The sequence below is a fragment of the Giraffa tippelskirchi genome, chromosome 1, assembly GCF_054371585.1.
Source record: "Giraffa tippelskirchi isolate mGirTip1 chromosome 1, T2T-mGirTip1v1.2.pri, whole genome shotgun sequence".
Classification (NCBI taxonomy): domain Eukaryota; kingdom Metazoa; phylum Chordata; class Mammalia; order Artiodactyla; family Giraffidae; genus Giraffa; species Giraffa tippelskirchi.
Genome location: NC_137275.1, coordinates 174,455,260 through 174,476,657, shown reverse-complemented (window position 1 = coordinate 174,476,657; position 21,398 = coordinate 174,455,260). Strand labels below are relative to the sequence as shown.

At 36.8% G+C, this 21,398-nt stretch overlaps 1 protein-coding gene across 16 annotated transcripts in view; it reads right to left on the bottom strand.

Moving 5' to 3' along the window:
* Positions 1-21,398, bottom strand: part of LOC145538490 (uncharacterized) — a 388,991-nt gene that overhangs the window by 300,953 nt on the left and 66,640 nt on the right. The window contains exon 2 of one of the 16 annotated variants that reach the window (XR_014076956.1): positions 7,546-7,767. The exons of the other annotated variants lie outside the window; for them this stretch is intronic. The gene's annotated coding sequence lies outside the window, so the exon portion shown is untranslated. The remainder of the gene's footprint in view (positions 1-7,545; positions 7,768-21,398) is intronic. 16 annotated transcript variants of the gene reach the window in all.

Here is a 21,398-nt window from a genome sequence, read left to right as displayed (position 1 = left end):
TCACAGAATACAGTCTATTTGCTAAACTGAAATGAAATTTTAGTGAGACATTCATGGTCTTCTCTCAGCAAGGGACCAAGGAAATTCAGGAAAAAAGAATCATTAAGAATACTTTCTCATGGAGTTGTATTACCTGGAGTCATGATATAAATTCCAAACTCAGGGCATATTATTTAGAGGGTCTTGATACTATTCTGTTTGTATGTCAGAGGATTTTTTTTTTTTTTTACGAGAGATTTAGGAAATATATTTGATTTTAAAAATATGTTTGACTTCTGCTTCCCTCTTAAAATGCCAAAGAGAAACATTTCGCCTCTTACAATAAAAAGTTTAATAATCTGAAAAATTATAACTCCTACTGAAACCATGAGAAAACTGAGGTTGTAAGGCAACCAGTCAAGTGAAACTCAAGGGAAGACAGGAGTCTGCATGGTACGATGAGAAGTGGGTAACTGTTTGGCTGGGGTGGATGTCAGATATTGGATATGATGTGAGGTACTGCCAGAGGAGAAAATGAGCAGGAAGAGAGACCCTCTCTAAGAGACAAGGGAAAACCTAAAGTTGAGGGGGAAACATTGAAAACAAAACTTATGGCAAACCAGCCCACATCTTACATGTAACACTGTACTAGAGTAATTTTAAAACTAGGATGCACTAGGGTTACTATAACAACAACCAAATCCAAAATTAATTCAACAACTCTTGAAAAGATTAACTAAATGTATATAATGAAGGTCCGACCAAAAAAAAAAAAAAGATATGCCATTAGTATGAGGTAATACTAATTACCTCAGTCTCTACTGTCTTACACTGGAGAAGGAAATGGCAACCCACTCCAGTATTCTTGCCTGGAGAATCCCAGGGACAGAGGAGCCTGGTGGGCTGCCGTCTATGAGGTTGCACAGAGTCGGACACGATTGAAGTGACTTAGCAGCAGCAGCAGCTACTGTCTTACAACAAATGTTTGCCAAATGCAATGTATGCAAAGAATTAATACCAATAAAAAGCAACATCATGTCAAGTGATCAAACAATACACACAACTAGACTCAGATATGATCCCAGTATTTGAGTATCAGACACAGAATTAAAAATAGCAATGATTAATATGTTAAAAGCTCTAGCTGAAAAATGGACAACATACATGAACAAGTGGGGAATTTCAGCAGAAAGATGAAAAATATATAACAGAATGAAACGAAAATAATCAAAAAGAAACATACACTAACAAAGATGAAGAATCATATCAATAAACTCATCAGCAGGTTTCACAAAGCTAAGGAAATAATTACCTTGAAGATACATCAATAGAAATTATTCACACAGAAAAAAAGAATAAAACATTAGAAAAAAAAGGAGCATCCAAGAGCTGTGGGAAATACCAAAATTGTAAAGTACAACAGAGATAACAGAGAAGAAATATTTGAAGGGATAATAGTATAATTGAGAATTTTCCAAAATTAATCAAGATAATAACCATAATTCCAAGATCTCAGAAAACATCAAGCAAAATAATTACCAACATACAAACACTCACACACACACACCCTATTATAATATCAGACAAAGTAGACTTAAGAACAAGAAATATTACATAATGATAAAAAGTTCAACTCACCAAGAAGAAAGTGCACAATTCTAAATGTATACACATCTAATACCAGAACTTTAAAATGCAGAGAAAAAAATTTCTAAATTATAAAAAGGGAAGAGAAAGTAACAATTATTGTTAAAGACTTCAACACTTTTCTTAGTGATCAATGAAACAAATATACAGAAAATCAACAAAGACACAGAGGATCTGAATAATATATCATCAATTTGGCTTAAATGCATTTATACAAAACTTCATCTAACAATAGCATATAACACGTTACACAACATATTCTTTTCCAGTAGACATTCACCAAGAGACCATATTCTAGACCATAAAATACACCTTAGTAAACTTAACATAACTGAAACCATACAAAGTTTATACTGTGATTCATTCACCAATGAATGTCTCTTTGGCTATCTGCTAGGTTTCTGATAGTACCTTGATGATGATACTAATATTAGGTTGGTGCAAATGGTTTTTGCACTGTTGCAATTTGCCATTGGAATTGGAACACATTCTAAATAAATGTGGTTATGTTATACATCATTTTAATGAGCATTTATCATTATTATTATTTTTTTTGCTAATGACTTACTACTACATGCTGCTTATTTTATATTTAATTTAGACTGTGGAAAGCTCTTAAAGAGATAGGAATACCAGACCATCTTATCTGTCTCCTGAGAAACCTGTATGCGGGTTAAGAAGCAACAGTTAGAACCCTGTATGGAAGAACTGATTGGTTCAAGATTGACAAAGGAGTATGACAAAGCTGTCTGCTGTCACCCTGTTTGTTTAACCAGTATGCTGAGCACATAATGAGAAATGCTAGGCTGGATGAGTTACCAGTTGGAATCAAGACAGGCAGGAGAAACATCAACAACCTCAGATATGCAGATGATAGCACTCTAATGGCAGAAAGCAAAGAAGAACTAAAAAGCCTCTTGATGACAGTGAAGGAGAACAGTGAAAGAGCCAGCTTAAAGCTAAATATTAAACAAAACTAAGATCATGGTATCTGGCCCATTACTGCATGGCAAATTGAAGGGGAAAAGGTGGAAGTAGTGACAGATTTCCTCTTCCTGGGCTCTAAAATCACTGCAGATGGTGACTGTGGCCATGAAATCAGAAGACAACCGTTTCTTGGAAGGAAAGTGATAACAAACCTAGACAGCATGTTGAAAAGCAGAGACATTACTCTGCTGACAAAAGTCCATATAGTCAAGGCTATGGTCTTCCCAGTGGTCACATGTGGTTGTGTGAACTACATCATAAATAATGCAGAGCACTGAAGAATTGATGCCTTCAAACTGTGGTGCTGGAGATCAACCCTGAATACTCATTGAAAGGACTGATACTGAAGCTGAAACTCAAGTATTTTGCTCATCTAATGTGAACAGCTGATTCACTGGAAAAATCCCTGATGCTGGGAAAGATTGAGAGCAGAAGGAGAAGAGGGCATCAGAGGCTGAGATGGCTGGAGGGCATCACTGATGCAATGGACATGAACTTGGGCAAACTTTGGGAGATAGTGAGGGGCAGGGAGGCCTGGTGTGCTACAGTCCATGGGTTTGCAAAGAGTCGAACTTTATTGGGCAACTGAACAACACATGGAAATGATGTTAGACAAAAAGCAAATTTGAATGACTTTCTTATTTGAGTTCAAAATGGGTCAAAAAGCAGCAGAGACAACTCACAGCATCAACAATGCATTTGGCCCAGGAACTGCTAATGAACGGACAGTGCAGTGGTGGTTCAAGAAGTTCTGCAAAAGAGATCAGTCTTAAAGATGAGGAGCACAGTGGTTTGCCATCAGAAGTTAACAATGACTGACTGAGAGGATCATCAAAGCTGATTCTCTTACAACTACACAAGAAGTTGACCAAGAACTCAACATCAACCATTCTACAGTCATTCAATATTTGAAGCAAACTGAAAAGGTGAAAAAAGCTTGATAAGTGGGTGCCTCATGAACTGATCACAAATTGAAAAGATCATCATTTTGAAGTGTCACCTTCTCTTATTTTATGCAGCAACAATGAACCATTTCTCAATTGGATTGTGACGTGCAATGATAAGTAGATTTTATATGATGACCAGCAACAACCAGCTCAGTGTTTGAACAGAGAATAAGCTCCAGAGCACTTCTTATAGCCAAACTTGCACCAAAGAAAAAAAAAAAGGTCATGGTCACTGTTTGGTGGCCTGATCTACTAGAGCTTTCTGAGTCCTAGTGAAGCCATTACATCCGAGAAATATGCTCAGCAAATCGATGAGCTGCACGGAAAACTGCAAGGCCTGCAGCCAGCACTGATCAACAGAAAGGGCCCAATTCTTCTCCAAGACAACATCCAATCGTATGTGGAACAACCAACACTTCAAAAGTTGAACAATTTGGACTATGAAGTTTTTCCTCATCCGCCACATTCACCTGACCTCTCGCCAATGAACTACCACTTCTTCAAGCATCTTGACAACTTTTTGCAGGGAAAATGCTTCCACAACCAGCAGGAGGCAGAAAATGCTTTCCAAGAATCTGTTGAATCCCAAAGCATGGATTTTTATGCTACAGCAATAAACAAACTTATTTCTCACTGGCAAAAATGTATTGATTGTAATGGTTCCCATTTTGATTAGTAAAGATGTGTGTGAGCCTACTTACAATGATTTAAAATTCACAGTCCGAAACCGTAATTATGTTTGCACCGAACTAATAATTTGCCTAAGTTATAAGCTTCAACAAAATTTCCAAGCAATAAAAGATTTAATTAATGCCAATGAGGAGCTTATTCTGGAAGTAAAGACTATAGCTTCATCAGCCGCAACTACTATCACATGTATTGTTGAGTGAGGCTAAGAAAAATTAAAGTTGTGTGTGTTCTCAGTTGCTCAGTCATGTCTGACTCTCTGCAATGCCATGGACTATAGTCCACCATGCTCCTCTGTCCATGGGATTTTCCAGGCAAGAATACTGGAGTGGCTTGCCACTTTCTACTCTAGGAGATCTTCCCAACTCAGGGATGGAACCCATGTCTCTTTCATCTTCTACAGTGGCAGGCAGATTCTTTAACACTGTGCCACCTGGGAAGCCCAAATACTAAAGTTGGTCTCTGCTAAAGCTACTGTTGAGAGATGCAGGCTTCCCCTCCATATCAGGATCCAGAATGGAAACACCAAGTGTTCCATGTTATGCCCACTCAGCAACCCTTTGGTCAAACTACAGCACTCACACTGCGTAAATGATTGGTCTTTTGGCTTTTCACAGCCTGGCTATCACCTTAGATGATAGTTTGGACCTGGGATACTATAGTCCATTGTACAGACCTCACATGTCAATGCAAAAACTGTTGGGCTATACCATGATCATGCTGCCATCCACACTTATTCAAGCTTGATAACACTACAGCCATATCTAAACTAGCTGATAAAACAATTCATCTTCAGCTTGATGGCAAATTTTCTTACAATGTCTGAAGCAGCTCCTATTGGCTATTCTGAAATTTGCATAATATAGGAGGCAGTATACATGCCAGCCAGATTCCCTGACCACCAGGTGACCTCAACACATTTGATAAACATATTCATGAGGAAGAAGCATCTCAGTCCAACTGACCAACACAACCAGATTCTTACTTTAGTCACACTACTGCCAGTGACTAGTGCGGCTCCTCTTTTGTTCTTCTCGGCTTTGCACTGTGCTAAGCTCACACTCTTCCCTTCTACCTCTACTCCTAGAGTCCATACTCTCACCTCCTCAGGCTATGGTACTTAGACCCAATGGAAGCTTATCTTTAGCTCCTTTCTGAATTCACTGGAGGAGAGAATGCTATCTTCCTCTTAGCTACCTGTCTAAAGCCTTTCCCTACCCATCTCCAGTATGTAAGTCTCGCTGCACCATATTTTCTAAATCACACAAATGCAGTGACACCATGCCTACACTCAATATTGCTACAAATGAGTGTCAGTGTTTACAACAGGCTATCCATGCTATGGATAGCACCAAGATCAAATCCATAGTTATTATTATTTAGCTATATGTTTTAGGGAGCTGCTGATAGGTTATCTGAAGTTCTCTTTGAGCCTAGGAATACCCCCTGTCTGATCTGCTCTACTGGTCTAGGCAATAGCCTGACACATGCAACTTGCACAACTAACCTTCATTCTCTTCCAGATTTCACCATCTTCAATATTGTTCAACCCTGACAACTACCACTCCATCACCCATGAACAAGTCCACATCTTCCTTGCCAAGCCCCACATTTCCACTCCCTTCATAGGGAGTCTACCCCCAGCTCCATTCCCATAATTTTCCCCATTCAATTTGCAGTATCATCTTCACTCCCATTCCTGCCTCTGCTCATGTTTTTCCCCTTCTCTCAAGACCTACTTCATTTCATCGTAGTAATCCCCTCCCTGTCTTAAAGGGTCTCTCCCATAATATATATTTACCACTCATCAAGCATACAGTCCAGGTCCTTTATTTCACTAATTGCTGAGTCTGACACCAGTCCAAGATAGGTCATCAGCTTTCATCATCTACTTCCCGTCAGTCTCATAGAAGAAGTTATCCTTGGCCAGTCATCCCCTTCTTACGTACAACTCCATAAAACTAATCAGATCCTAAAATATTTATTTAAATTGCTCATCTTGTCTCTCTTTCTGATTTGTTTTACAAATTCTAAGAAATTTTCCTACTTTGTTCATAGCAATAAACCTACTGGCAATTCCTAAGCAGGGTTTTTGCACTACCATACGCCTTAACCAGGATCCTCAAATCCCCAGTGGCTCCAGTTTCACTTTAATAACACTTGCTTGTTCCTCTGTTTTTACACACCACCACCAGGCCTTCCATCTGATGTCCTATATATAAGGAGGCAGGGGAGGGCGGGTGGCAGGCAATGTTTCTTTCTGGTCTCTCAGCTCAATGTTTCTTTTTCAGCATTAGGTACAGAAGAACTACTGCACATTATGCTTTTCCCACTTACAGTCTTGGGGGACACTGGCACTGCCCTAGGACCCATAATCCAGTCAGAAACAATAAATATTCAACACCACCCTCCCACCAGACACATGCAGCACGATGCGCATCCTTTGGAGGCCCACAGTGAGGAGCAATGCTTCCTGGTGACTTTAATGGCTGATAACTGTCTATTCTTAGCCTATTTTCTGGCCAGTCAGGGAGGTGTTTTCTTCCTTAAAGGTATTTTTTTGTTACATGTGGATAGACATAATGGGAAAAAGTTGCTCAAATAACTCAACAAATGAGACAACAGATAAGCATGTTAATAATATAATTTGCTTTTTTGAGTAAATACTCCAGACACCAGCTAACATTTTTTCATGGTTTTCAACAACTGTCTAAGGTGACTGGATACATTTGTCCATCCAAGCTCTCTCATTTTCATTTTTGTTTGCTACAGAGGCATACGGGGCCTCCCAGGTGGCGCTAGTGGTAAAGAACCTGCCTGCCAATGCAAGAGACATAGAGATGCAGGTTCCGTCTTTGGGTCAGGAAGATCCCCTGGAGGAGGTCATGGCAAACAACTCTAGTATTCTTGCCTGGAGAACTCCTTGGACAGAGGAGTCTGTCAGGCTATGTCCATAGCATCACAAAGAGTCAGAAACAACTGAAGTGACTGAACATGCGTGCACAGAGGCACATGGCTCCTAAAATTACGCCTAAACAAATTCAGAATCAGTTGAATAAGACACACTACATTTCCATCATCAATCGAACAGTGGGGTGAATTGTAGTAAGAGGTCTGACTTATTTTTTGAATTTTGACCACTGACAGCTTCAAAGCCCCATACTCCCCCTCTCCCCTTTGCCCCATATATGGACAAGCTAATAATGATTTTAAAAATCCATCAGTCCCCTTGGCGCCCATGGGAACTTCAAACCACACAAACCCTGGACACAGGAAGAAACTTTTACTCCAGACTCACATTTTATCCAGTCAAAATCAAGTCATCACACCACTACTTCCACTGTGCTCTTGGCTTTATGGCTGAGATTGCACCTGTCCTGTTGTTCCAAGAATTATTTTTTAAGTGATAAATTTTCTTCCAAATTCTTTTGGTATGTGTATCATCATTTGCCTCAATATCCAGTCCACTAATTAGGAAGGAGTCCTTCTCATCTCCATGGGTGGATAGAACGGGATTAAACTAGAAATAAATTAATGAAATAAATGGAATTAAACTAGAAATAAAACTGGAAAATCTATAAATGCTTGGGGAAAAAAATACCATATTTCTCAGTAATCAACATATCAAAGCACACAAGAGAAGCTAGAAAATATTCTGAATTTACTAAAAGTGAAGACACAATACATTAGGTTTTTGAGTATATGCTAAAGTGGTTCTTAGAAGAAATTTTATAGCCTTGAATGCCTTTAATAGAAAAAAGTATAGATCTTACTTGAATGATCTAAGCTTCCTTCTTAAGAAACTAAAAAAAAAAAAAAAGGAAACCTAAAAGCAAATAGAAGAAAAGATATTAAAAGAAAATGAATCAATGATATTGAGAACAGAATAAAAGAAAATCAATAAAATAAGATTTTTTTTTAAGTTCAATAAAGTTAATACATTTCTAACTATACTGAAAGGAAAAAAGAAAGAAAACACAAATTACAAAAAAACAGGAATTAATGAAGAGATATCACTACAGACTCTAGAGATATTAAAAAACAAAAGAACACTATGAGCTATCTAGAACTATAAATTCAACAACTTAGATGAACGGACAATTTTTTCAAACTACCAAGTCTCACTCAAGGAGAAATTTATATGATACTCAAAAATCTACACAAATAATGTAGATATTTCAGTAATAGGAGAATGTTCAATAACACAAGAGAGACCTCTAATTCATAGAAATTTTTACTTCTTACCCTCATTTTTAAGTAGGTAATTTTTCTTTTAAATATGATAGATGAGCCCACAGAATGATAGAGAGCCCACATTGTCTTCTATTCAATAAGATGCTTTATGCTTTTTTAAGTCATTTCTCTATAACACATTGAGGTAAGAAAATTTTATATCTAATTATTATTATAATTGACAAATAATTTTTCCTCAGGAATATTCTGTTTTCACTTTGTTTCCAGACCTGATTTTTTTTAAGCAATTTGATCCTTTTTTAAAAAGTAGAAGCTCACTGGATATCTTTTTTGTCATCTAATTTGAAATATTCCAACTAGCTATGTATAGATATGGATTTCCTTTGCATTGTTTGCATGAAAAATGAAAAAAAAATTCTTAATGTTCTTAGTGAAGTCTTTCATTAGATGAAAAGAATTTATTTTATAATTTCAGTGAGGCTAAAGCTTCAGTTGTGCCAGTTTATTTTTACTTTTGCTGCTGCTGCTGCTGCTGCTGCTAAGTCGCTTCAGTCGTGTCCGATTCTGTGCAACCCCATAGACGGCAGCCCACCAGGCTCCTCTGTCCCTGGGATTCTCCAGGCAAGAATACTGGAGTGGGTTGCCATTGCCTTCTCCAATGCATGAAAGTGAAAAGTGAAAGTGAAGTCGCTTAGTCGTGTCTGACTTTTAGCAACCCCATGGACTGTAGCCTACCAGGCTCCTCCATCCATGGGATTCTCCAGGCAAGAATGCTGGAGTGGTTTGCCATTTCCTTCTCCATTTTACTTTTGAGTTGTCCTTAATAATTGGATGGTATTCTGCTTGGCCTTCCAGAACAATATTCTTATTTATCTCCAGCCAAAAATTAGCGAGCAATGATGAATAAGAAACTTTCTGAAGCACATATTCTGCTATTCACTAACTCTATTACATTTTAAAGTCTCATGTAATACATCTTAAGTGTTTTGCAGAAAGTTCTAAGGATTCTTTCTTCAGTGGAAATAATTTAAAATCCCAGGAATACAGTGTGGGTAAAATATTTGTGTAATAAGCTCAACTGGATCAAGGGAAACATCACCATGGCTGGCCTTAGTTGGATTTCTTTTGCTTTGCTTTCCTTTATTTTTTGATTTTTGTTTTTAAATTCATGAAATTTATTCAGGAGATGTTAGAATCCTTTGCTATGTCACTGACAGACTATGATATAGTTACCTTATAAATTAATTCTGAGTTAGGTATTTTGCATTGAAAGTTATCTTGGTACTGAGCCCTAAGACATATTCCAAACAGGTCATGAAGTCTAATCAACCTTTTATCACATTCAACTACTTTAAGTCACATGAACTTGAATCTGTCCTCTAAATATAACAATATGATTTTGGCATCTCATTAATAAACATGACAGCATTTATTAACACTGCCATATAACTAAAGTAAAACTTCATCAATTCAAATCTCAAGGAACCAGGAGTAATCAAGCTAGAACTAAACAGGAACAAATTATCTGACATCATATTTTAGCAGCAAGAGAGCTGAGAAGCTAAACAACTTGCTGCTTCTGTCAAACAATCTTGATTACTTGTCAGTGTGGAAGAAGTCAGTTGAGTATGGAATGAAAGGTTAATTTACTTGCACTCACATAACCTCTCCCTCTCTTCTTATTGACAAATAACCAAGGTCATTAACTGAAGTTTGCAAATCAATTTCTATGAATTCATGGCTCATAGAATCATGTACTTTAAATTATAAATATAATAGTATTTGACCTTATCCATGCCAAAATATTCTATACTAGATCACTTATTTTTACTAGCAACAGCATTATTTTATTGTTTATTAATAAAAAATTGTACTTTTAGTCTTTCATCAGAATTCTAAGTTCAAATATTTGCTTATTTGCTCTTCATTTATTCATTCATCAAATATTCCATTTTTCTCCCTCCCTTCCTTCCTTCTTTCCTCCCTTTGAAAATAAGACATTTTAAAACGTTTTAGGTGCAATGTAAGATATATTCCACACTTTCCCTTGATGTGTAACTACATAGCTTCAATTGCAAAGCTAGCACATGATTTTATCATCTTTATTAGGTGGGCATTAACACTGAGTATTTAGGCAAGAAGAACTAAAAGCAGCTAGTATTTATTTAATACACTATGTACATATCCTCACATTCAAATCTCACAATCCTGTAAAGAAGGTACTTTCATCTCCATATTCTAGAAATACAAACTTCACAGAAAGATCACACAGCTAGTGTCAAATACCAGTATTTTCACTCAGTTCCCTTTGAATCCAAAGTCAGAGCAGCGAAGAAAACAAACATACAGCCTTTCTCCAACTTGGGTATCAGTTTATTGTTGCTCTTACCCTATATACTGAATGTATTAAAAAACAAAAATTCCTTCCTTCCTTCCTTCCTACCTCCCTTGCTTCCTCTCTTCTTTCTTATATAAACCATGTCTTCTATTTTCTGGTGCCTTGACATCTGGCACCTTGCTGACCCTGAAAGGAGTCAGCTGGTCTCCTGCTTAGGCAATTTTCAGAGATTGTAAATAGCTCATCCAAGAGCATGCCTTTCAAATACAAATCAACCAATCCAGAACTTATACCCGCAACAATGTCTCCTATCAGGCTCCCACACTCTCAGGGTCACTATCAACTTGCCCTATCACCCCTGGGTCAAGTACCAGACAACCAGGGACAGTCCCTATACTTCAAAGTGTACTGAAATTGTTCAAACCAGACAATCCTAAACCACTTTCTCTGATGCACCTGTTCCTTCCCCCCAAAAAACCACAATAAAAGCTGTTGCCACAGTTACCTCCCATCTGCCCCTCACCTCCTGAGGGACCCAGTGCTTCCCTGTGCAGCAAGCAATGGTGCAGCATATTTCTTCCACATGCAGTATGTAACAAACTGTCTTTTCAATGGCAGTAGTCTGAACTGTTAACCTGACTGATATGAATAATAATAAAACTTATTAAACTTGTCTTTCTCTCTTCCTCTTCCTCCTTCTCCTCCTTCTTTCTCTTTCACTCTCTCCCTCCAACCCTCTCTCACCACTTTCATTCTCCTTCGCTCTCTCTCTCTTTCTTCCATGTGCAGAAACTAGCAACTATTTAAATGAACTGCTATCAAGTTAGCAAAGTGCTGTACTCTTCTGGCTGCGCTATATAAAATGAATTTTAGCAAAATGAGTACTATAAGTTTTGGATGGACATATGTTCTTTCATATTAATAATCTTGAGTGTGAAGAAACACTTCAGCAATCTGCCTTGAGTTATCTGAACATTAGATGAGAGGGTCAGTCTTTAAATATCAGTTGTATTTTTAGAAATAAGGAAAAATTATTCATCAGAACCCTTAAACAACAGCATATGTTCTTTCCTTCTTATTAACTATAGACAAATACCAAGTTTAAATGTAAACTCTGTTTGGCTGCTAAGACAAAATACGGGTACAAATTTTTGAAATGGTGCCAATCACACTCTACCCTCAATGTAGAAAATATAATAGAAAAAAAAAGAAACTGCTGAAATCAAAGAACCAAAGGATTAATTGACTTTAAAATTATTTTCTCAGCACCTGAAGAAAAGTCATTTCTATATTATATTTTTTCTTAATTAATTGCAGAGCATACTTGTGAACTTTATTTTATTTGGGCAGCACATCTTTTAAAACGTGGGTTTTAGCTTTTTTGTGTTTATTTATTTTTGTTCCATGGATTTTCTGTTTTCACTTAAGCTTTAGTCCATTTGGTAGGAAGTTAAGTATGAGCAAGGAGGAGTGGGCTTACTGAAAGGGATTCAAGGTGATCTATAAACCCCATCCCAGACACACCCAGAAGAGCTGACAGATATGCTACAAAATAACCACAGTGACTTTTTCAACTCCTGCACATGTGCCCTAGGCTCACAGTGGATACAAACTAATCAAAGGAGCTTCTTCAAGTAACCTTTGGCATCTAGAAACCATTAAAAGTTAATAAATATCCTATACATATATACATCTGATTAAAATAGACTGAATTATGGGAAGACATACACAACACAGCCTGCTGTTACATAACTGGCAATTGTCAACTGGCAGGAGCATATGCCCATTTGCATTCCCTTTCATTGACTGATGGTAGGTACAAGCCCTATTTTGCACGGGGCGCAATGAATAAAAGGAGACGGGAAGTACAAAAAGAGGGAAGCCAAGAGGGATCATCAAGACGACTCTTTTGAGATTGGCCTGCTCCCATGTTTTGGGAGTGTCTGTCTAATAAAAGACATGTCTGCTTGAGCTGAACTGAGCTGTAACTTGTCTGTTGTTTTACACACAGTAGTCTGTTGTTCCAAATTTTTGTTGTCACGTGACAAGAACCAAGGAAGAGAAATAAACTGACCTGACAAGTCCATATCTGAGTTTCATTTTATTTATGTCTTCTATATTGCCCTCTCTTACACTATCATTTATTTTTCAATTTTCCAATCTCCTAATTTCCCTGTGTGCTTGTGATCTATTTACCCACCCCTTCCTTTTCTTGTGGAGCAGATACTATTTCAAACCCATTCATTTTCTCTTTTATTCATTTACCAAAATTTTTCTTGATACTTATCATCTGCCAATAATAATGAGAGGCCATAAGTTCACAAGAATGACAAAGATCATGTCTGTTCCGGAGGAAATGAGAAAAATAAAAGTCAATAATTAACTAAAACAAAATGTGAAAGTTGTTGTAACGAAAGTATATAGTAAATATGTGACAATAGTGGACCAAACTCAGACGATACAATGAGGGAGGCTTTCACAGAGGTATTGCTGTTAGAGTGGAGAATCGTAGAACAGATAAAAAATTTCCACGAGAAGAAGCAGGAGAAGGATACTCATGACAATACCACCAGAATTCTCCAACACAGCATTTCATTTTGAAATGTGCAAAACAACGATGATACAATATGTAAAAAATTAATAAACAGAAACCTCTATTAAATAGAATTGGGAAACCAGAAGGATGAGTTCTCCCACCCTACCTTGAGAGCAGAGCCCAACAGGAAGAAGAAAGACTCCTCTTCTTTCTTGGCAAGGACTCAGCCAATGGGAAGCCATGGACTCTCTGCTTGCTGGGGCTTCCGAGGTGGCACTAGTGGTAAACAACCTGCCTGCCAATGCAGGAGACGTAAGAGACACGGGTTCAATCCCTGGATCAGGAAGATCCCCTGGAAGAGGGCACGGCAACCCATTTCAGTATTCTTGCTTGGAGAATCCCACGGACAGAGGACCCTGGAAGGCTGCAGTCCATGGACTCACAAAGAATCTGACACTACAGATGTGACTTAAATACACACTGTTTGCTATGCCTGCTCAATCACTTTTTCCCTTTGATAATAGTATTCTCCTTTCCTTGCTGTGTGGAGATTTGCAGGTAGCTTGCCATTGTTGCAGATCCTGAATTACAATTCTCTAGTGATCTCAAATAAACCCATCTTTGCTGCAGAAATATCCGACAGTCTATTTGTTTTGGGCCAACAAATACAAGTGCAGAAAGGCTGAAATGCTGCTAGTACTCAATTTACCCTCTTCCTACATCTACCTGAAAAACAGAAAAAGTAGAAAACTTTTGCTGACTTGTGCCATATTCTAAAAGTTGCTTCTCTGGACTATTCCTCCAAACTCCTTCACCACCTTGGTTTCTGTTTGGGTTCAGCCCAGTGTTGGCATTGGCACGAAACAGGAGTGTGGAAGAAGAAAGGCATGTCATTTCCTCCCTCCCTTCTTAATTCAGCACAGCCTTTCTGGCTGTAACTGCATCCCTCCGTGATGGTGGTAGTTCCTCCCTAAATTCCTCCCTCTTCCATGCTCCCAATTCTCACTGGACTCCCGTGTAACTTCTTTCCTCCCTTGTCTCTTTGGCCCTAGCAGTGGCAATGGCTTCCCAGTATTTCTACTTCTGGGGGCCAACCAATCTTTATTTGTTCAAATCCCAGCTGTACCTCTTCAGCTGTAGTACTTCCAATAAACACTTTTCCTTTTGGCTGTCTGAGTTAAACTGTATTTCTTGTTAAACACTCTGACTGATAGGGTAATAAAATGTTTAATAACAAATGAGCTTTAAAATAACAATTATTGACTAATTGTTTTAACCAGGTTCAATAAAATTTTGGCTTTTTATATATTTGTATAAGCAAACAAATAATAACCAAAAAAAAAAAACAGGAAAAGTGTGATGAGAGATAAGCAAACAATTTTTTTTTTTTTTTAAATACCTGAACTCAAGACACTATTTCTGGATTTGGGAGTCAACCCTGGCTATGAACAGAAGTAAAAGGGAGGCTGATTTTTTTAAAATCAGAACTAAATACAAAGTCTTGGAGAAGGAAATGGCAACCCACTTCAGTATTCTTGCCTGGAGAATCCCATGGACAGAGGAGCCTGGCGGGCTACAATCCATAGGGTTGCAACAGTCAGACATGACTGAGTGACTAACATGCATGCAAGGTCTAGTAGGAACATTCACAGAAATACAGATTGTTGGTTCTCTAGGTGGAGGGTGTTGTCAACGTAGAAACAAAGGGAGCAAGACACCACTGGCAAGGACTTTCTGAGAGAAATTATTCCAGTGTCCTTTTCTCTTCCCTACCTGACCTTGGATAATAATTGCTTGTCCTGTTCACACAGAAGGTCAAGAAAGAGCAAAGCCATCCAGAATTGCTCAAAAACAAGATAAACCAGAAGAATACAGAAAACTAGTTGGGATGAAAAAATAGGCTCTTGGTGCCCCAATACCTTCTCAAACTCTGTTCAGGAAACTTCATGTCCTGGAATCAGAGGGCTGGTATGATGGCAAAATAAAACAAGCAGCCGAGACTACAACATCATAAATGGTACTCCCTGAGATACACCTTCAAATCCGTTCCCCAAATGCAACTGCAAGAATATGGGAGGATCCCGGGCTTTTGACTCACTCCAGATACATAATACCAGCCAAGGAAATAGTAACTGATAATAACTATTAATAGTTAAAAGTTAAAATAAAAATAACTTATGAGATGAAAAATCCAAGGGTGTTTGAACCTCCATGGGTGTATAGTGAATATCTGTATACTTAAATAATAAAACATTATGAGTTCCAAGCATTATGAAAGAGAAATAACAAATTGAATAATCTACACCACAGAAAGCAGAATTAATGGCCCAGACAGAGTAACAACACAACTTAAGCATAATGATTGCCTCTACAGAGATAAAGGGTGTATTGGAAATATAAAACAAAAACATTTGTATTTTTTAAAAAGAATCAACTATAGTTATGAAAAAAATACATAATTTTTCAAATTAAAAAGTCAGTGGAGACACTGAATAGAAGAATGCTTCCAGCTAGGAAATGCACCACTTACTGATATAACATGTCAAAAAATTCTTCTAAACACATCTGGGATAAAGAGATAGAAATGATGTATCAAAAAGAAAAAGGTAAGTAGGAATGAAATACTTGCTTTTATACTTATTTAAAAGACCTGTCAGAAGGAATGGGAAAAGGGAAAAAAATGTGAAAAGGCAAAAATACTTGAAAAATAACATCAGATAATTTTTCAGAATTAAAGAGTCATGAAACCTCCAATTGAAAGCATTTATAAAGAGTCAAACAGGATAGATGACAGATTCACACATACACACATAGAAATAAACATAGTTTAGAAAAATTTAAAAATGTCAAACTTTGAATGCATTGAGGGAGCAAAAACGTTTACATACAAAAAGAATACAGTAAATGGAAAAGGCGTGAAATAATACTTGGAAACTGCTGACAATAAATAAGAACTTTGAGCCCACAATTTCATACCCAATCAGAATATCATTTAAAATAAAAGTGAACTAAGCATATCATCAAGTACATAATTATGAATAATAAACTTATTGAAATAAAGAATGAGTCTCCATTTTCAAGTACTTTTAGAAAGATTACACTCAAAAAATTTGACATGAAATTTGGAAGTCACTTACTCATAGAAAGTTAAAGATTAAGAAAACACATTAATAAATGTATTAGTTGCTGCTATAAATTAGCAACTAAAAAAGAGGATAAAATAGTTAAGTATAGTGACAAAAATTCAGAACTGAAACTCCACATGAGAGGAAAAAAATCAAAGGGAGATGAAAATAGACCAAAGCATTTTCAATTTGAAAAAAAGGCATATATTTTAATGATTTTCAGAAACAGAAAGGAAAAAAGTAAACATAAGGTGTGTCTTATTATGAGAAGAGGAACTACCAATGAATAGAAATGGAACATAGTTGTCAAATTAGCAAAAGAGTATTCAGGGCAAGCAAATAGAAAATGAGAAAGAAGTAGTTTGAGATGACCCAGAGGGATGGGATGGGGAGGGAGGTGGGAGGGGGGTCCAGGAAGGGGAACACATGTAAACCCATGGCTGATTCATGTCAATGTATGGCAAAAACTACTACAATATTGTAAAGTAATTAGCCCCAAACTAAAATAAATAAATTTAAAAATTAAAAAAAAAAAAGAAAACGAGAAAGAAGTAGTTTGAAAAGTATATTAAATAAAATGCATGACATAAGATATCAGAAATAAGCTCTACTACAAAAGTAATGACAATAAATCTCTACTAATTTAATTAATCAAGTAAAGAAGGATTTCTATTAAACACCAAAATTCAGGAATAAGCTACCCATAATAAAGAAATTTAAATCAAAGAGACACAGAAAGAGTAAAAAAGAAAAAAAAAAAAGGATCAAAAGAGATGTACTGGCAATAATGAACTCAAATAAAGACATGAAAGTAGAAAAAACTTTATAATAAATAAGAAAGTTGCATAGTAATATTTCACATATAGTTACCCACGTACAAAATCTCAAAGAGAATGACCTTACATGTCAGAGAAACTACACATTATTTTCTAGCACATATGACATATTCACAAATGTCCTTAATAGACTAATTCTCAAAGGAAGTATCAAAGTAAATTTCAAAGATTCAACATCATATAGACTATGTTCTTTTTCTACAATGTTCTAAAATTATAAAATTGATAATAAAAGCATAACTATAGAAATCCATGTACACAGTAACTAAAATATGTATTAAATAGCCCTTGCCTTAAAAGAAAACTCATCACCTACATGTTGATGGTTAAAGTATTTGCTGAAAGGAAACCATGATATTGTGATTTATAATAAGAAATATATGCATCATCTTACTCACTTCTGGCACAGAGCTCCTAAAATCCTTAGAATTTCTTAAGTGATGAGAACACAAAGATATGTTTTATTATATTAATAAAATGATTTTTGCCCCTCTGCCTTCCCCAGGCACCTAAGAATGGGAACTGATTGCAAGAATCAAGCAAGTGACTAGAGGGTTGGAACTTGCAGTCCCACTGCCTGACCTCCAAGGAGAGAAGAGAGGCTGAAGGGTAAATCAATGTCAATGGTCAATGGTTTAATCAATCATGCCTATGAAATGAAGTCTCCATAAAAACACAAAAGGATGAGGTTAAAAAAGTAACAATCTTTGCACTGAGTTATGATCATAACAATCTTAAAAAATGATAAGTATTCTCACCCTTTGACAATAGATTGAACTTTCACATATACTAAAAAGTCCCTAGTTTCACTACTAAGTCACCACCCACCCCCAAGAGTTCTTTAAAGGCAGGTACTCACAGAGGTTGTGCAGTCCCTAACTCTGACCCTGGCTTATTCAGAACATCCCATTGCAGAGTTAGGGAGTATCACAGTCCACTCTAGGCAATGATGCTACCAGGACTGAGGCAAAAGGGGCTCACCTGGGGCCCTACCTTCTTTACATCAGCCCAACCTCAACAAAGATCTCCCCGCGCCTGTTGTACTCCAGGTTTGGCCAGTAAGGTTAGAAGTCCGCCTTTTGTTTTTCTGAAATATGTTGTGATTCCCCTATATTGGTTTTTGATAGTTTTTATTTGAAGCAGTACCTAAGGTTAAGAATCATGACTTAGAAGAGGCTTTGATCCAAAAGAATGAATTAATTTTTTTTTTAAGTCTTGACAATATTTTCTTCTGGGAAACACAAATTCTGTCTAGTAAATCTACTTTTCAAATAATCTTTCCAATAACATTTTTATTTGGTTTCTAATGAAAAATTTTAAAAGTATATTTTTCTATTCTCTCATATTTTAAGAAAATGTCTTAGGGACATATTTTATGGGTATGAACAGGAGCAAAGAGAACAGGGGACAAACCTTAAAAGAGTGACATAGCCCGAGGACACTACATAAATTGATTAGAACCAAATATGTCCAAGATGACAGACCAGTCAGCTTCAACTAGACCTTGACCCTCAGTATACAAGCTTACCCTCACACATCAGCAAGCTAAATGACACACCCATTAGCACTAGTTCTCAGCCCAACCATCAAGGACCAAAAAGTGGGCAGTGGCCCACCACCTGGAAAATCCCCCTTCCCTGAAATAGTCAGAATAATCCCCCCACTCATTAGCCTATGAAATTACCCAGCCCATAAAAACTAACCATGCCATATTTCAGTGTGCTCTTGCCTTCTGAGATAGCCCCAACTCTGTGGAGTGTTTCTCTCCAAATAACCCCCCTTCTTACCTATCACTTTGTCTCTCACTGAATTCTTTCTGCAGTGAGACAGGAACCTGAGCTTCATTAAGTCCTGAAACCAAGTGACAATATTTTCTTCTGGGAAACACAAATTCTGTCTAGTAAATCTACTTTTCAAATAATCTTTCCAATAACATTTTTATTTGGTTTCTAATGAAAAATTTTAAAAGTATATTTTTCTATTCTCTCATATTTTAAGAAAATGTCTTAGGGACATATTTTATGGGTATGAACAGGAGCAAAGAGAACAGGGGACAAACCTTAAAAGAGTGACATAGCCCGAGGACACTACATAAATTGATTAGAACCAAATATGTCCAAGATGACAGACCAGTCGGCTTCAACTAGACCTTGACCCTCAGTATATAAGCTTACCCTCACACATCAGCGATCTCAGTTAAAAGACCATGGGTACATGTGTCTTTCGATTACGGTTTTCTCAGAGTATATGTCCAGGGAGCTCAACCCAGTGCTCTGTCACAACCTTGGGAGGGGTGAGAGATGGGAGGGTATCTCAGGAGGGAGGGAACGTATGTATACATGTGGCTGATTCATGTTGATGTAAGGCAGAAACCAACACAATATTCTAAAGCAATTATCCTCCAATTAAAAAAAATATCATGGGTTTTGCCAAGTTCAAGGCCCAATTTGAGTTACACAGTTTCAGGTACTTCATGGAGCAAAATCAGTTACTTAGGGAAGCTAACTAATATATGAAGATATTAATAATATCATACATATATTTCATTGAATATAAGGACAAATAACTAATAAGAGTTTATTCTGTTTTCATATTTACATTCTGGGTTACGGAAAATACTAAATACAAGGATCAGACACTATTAGTGTTAGGCAATATTAAAATTTGACTTTAAGATATAAAATTATTAAAAACTTTTAAAGCTGAAATGGATCTTAAGACCATGGTTCCAAATCAACTTTACATATGATTCAGTAGAGGTTTTTTAAAAATATATTGTTTCCTAGACCCTAACCAGATCAAGCCATTGAATAGAATGTGCAAAATATTTTTTAAGGTATTACTGGTAACATTTGATTATGAAAATTATCAAAGAGAAAAGCTGAAAAAAGTTTCCAGGGAATACCCACTACCTAGATTTTACAACTGACATTATAGTACACTTACTTTATCATATATGTATCCCTCCAGCCATCCATTTCATTTCTCTGTGTATTTCAAAGTAAATTTCAGACAGTGGCATACCTCCTCCTAAATATTTCAGCATATATGTCATTAACTAGCATTCAACATTTGTCTATCTTTCTATTTTGTCTTTTCAGTTACAATATACAATGCAACATGCAAATCTTGGATGTACCACTCAATGAGTTTTGACAAAGGTAATCTTAGGCACTGCCACAGGTGTAAGGAGTCTATAACTCAATGTTCTGTTGAAATAATCTGTCACAGATCCATTTCAGGCACAGAAAATCACCCATAGCTTAATAAATGGTACAGAAGGACTCTCCCAAAATATATGTTTACTACCACATAGAAATGACTGTTGAAATTCAGTTCTTTTAAGGCAGAACATAAATGTAACTTTGGCCTATCCCATATTCTCCCACTGGGAACTTTTCATATTATGCAATTGAAAATACAAGAATGTAGAGATAATCCCATTAATAGATACATAGATGCGGGGTACATTATTGCTTAATCTTGCTCTGCAATCTAATTTGGGCTTTTGTTTACTTAAATCAATCTGTTACTCCCTGAGTTCAGGGAGACTGTAACACAGAGCAAGGTATATTGTCTAAACTAGGCCCTCAACCCATGAGGGTTGATTTGTTTGAAACCGAAAATTTGGAATGGGGACCTAGCTCAATAGTTCAGAGTCTTCTATGTCCTTAATATATTTGATTCTACCAGATATTACTCTGCTTGCCTTAATGAATAATTCAGTTAGAATGCTTTGCTTACCATATATCAGATGTTTCTTGTTTTTCCAAATATTTTAAAAATAAATGACAACTTCACTTAGAGGGGAGATTAATTCTTGATTTTAGTAATTTTTCTGGAAAACTTTTATGCTCTCAGGGTAGGTTGACCATCTGTAAAGTGTTGTTTGTTGCACTACTTGCATTTTAGCCTGAGATGAATATTGTCAAGGAGCCCAAAACAGTAGTATAAGAAATTTAGCTGCCATGTAAAAATGTACTAACTGGCACAGGGCTCCTGCTTCCAGCATCCTGCCCTTTGCTTCTGACCTAGGGAACTAACAGAGCAACTGTTGGGCACAATACAATAAGTCCGTTTTCTCTTTACAGCTACGTAACTCCCAGAGGCTATAATGGGATC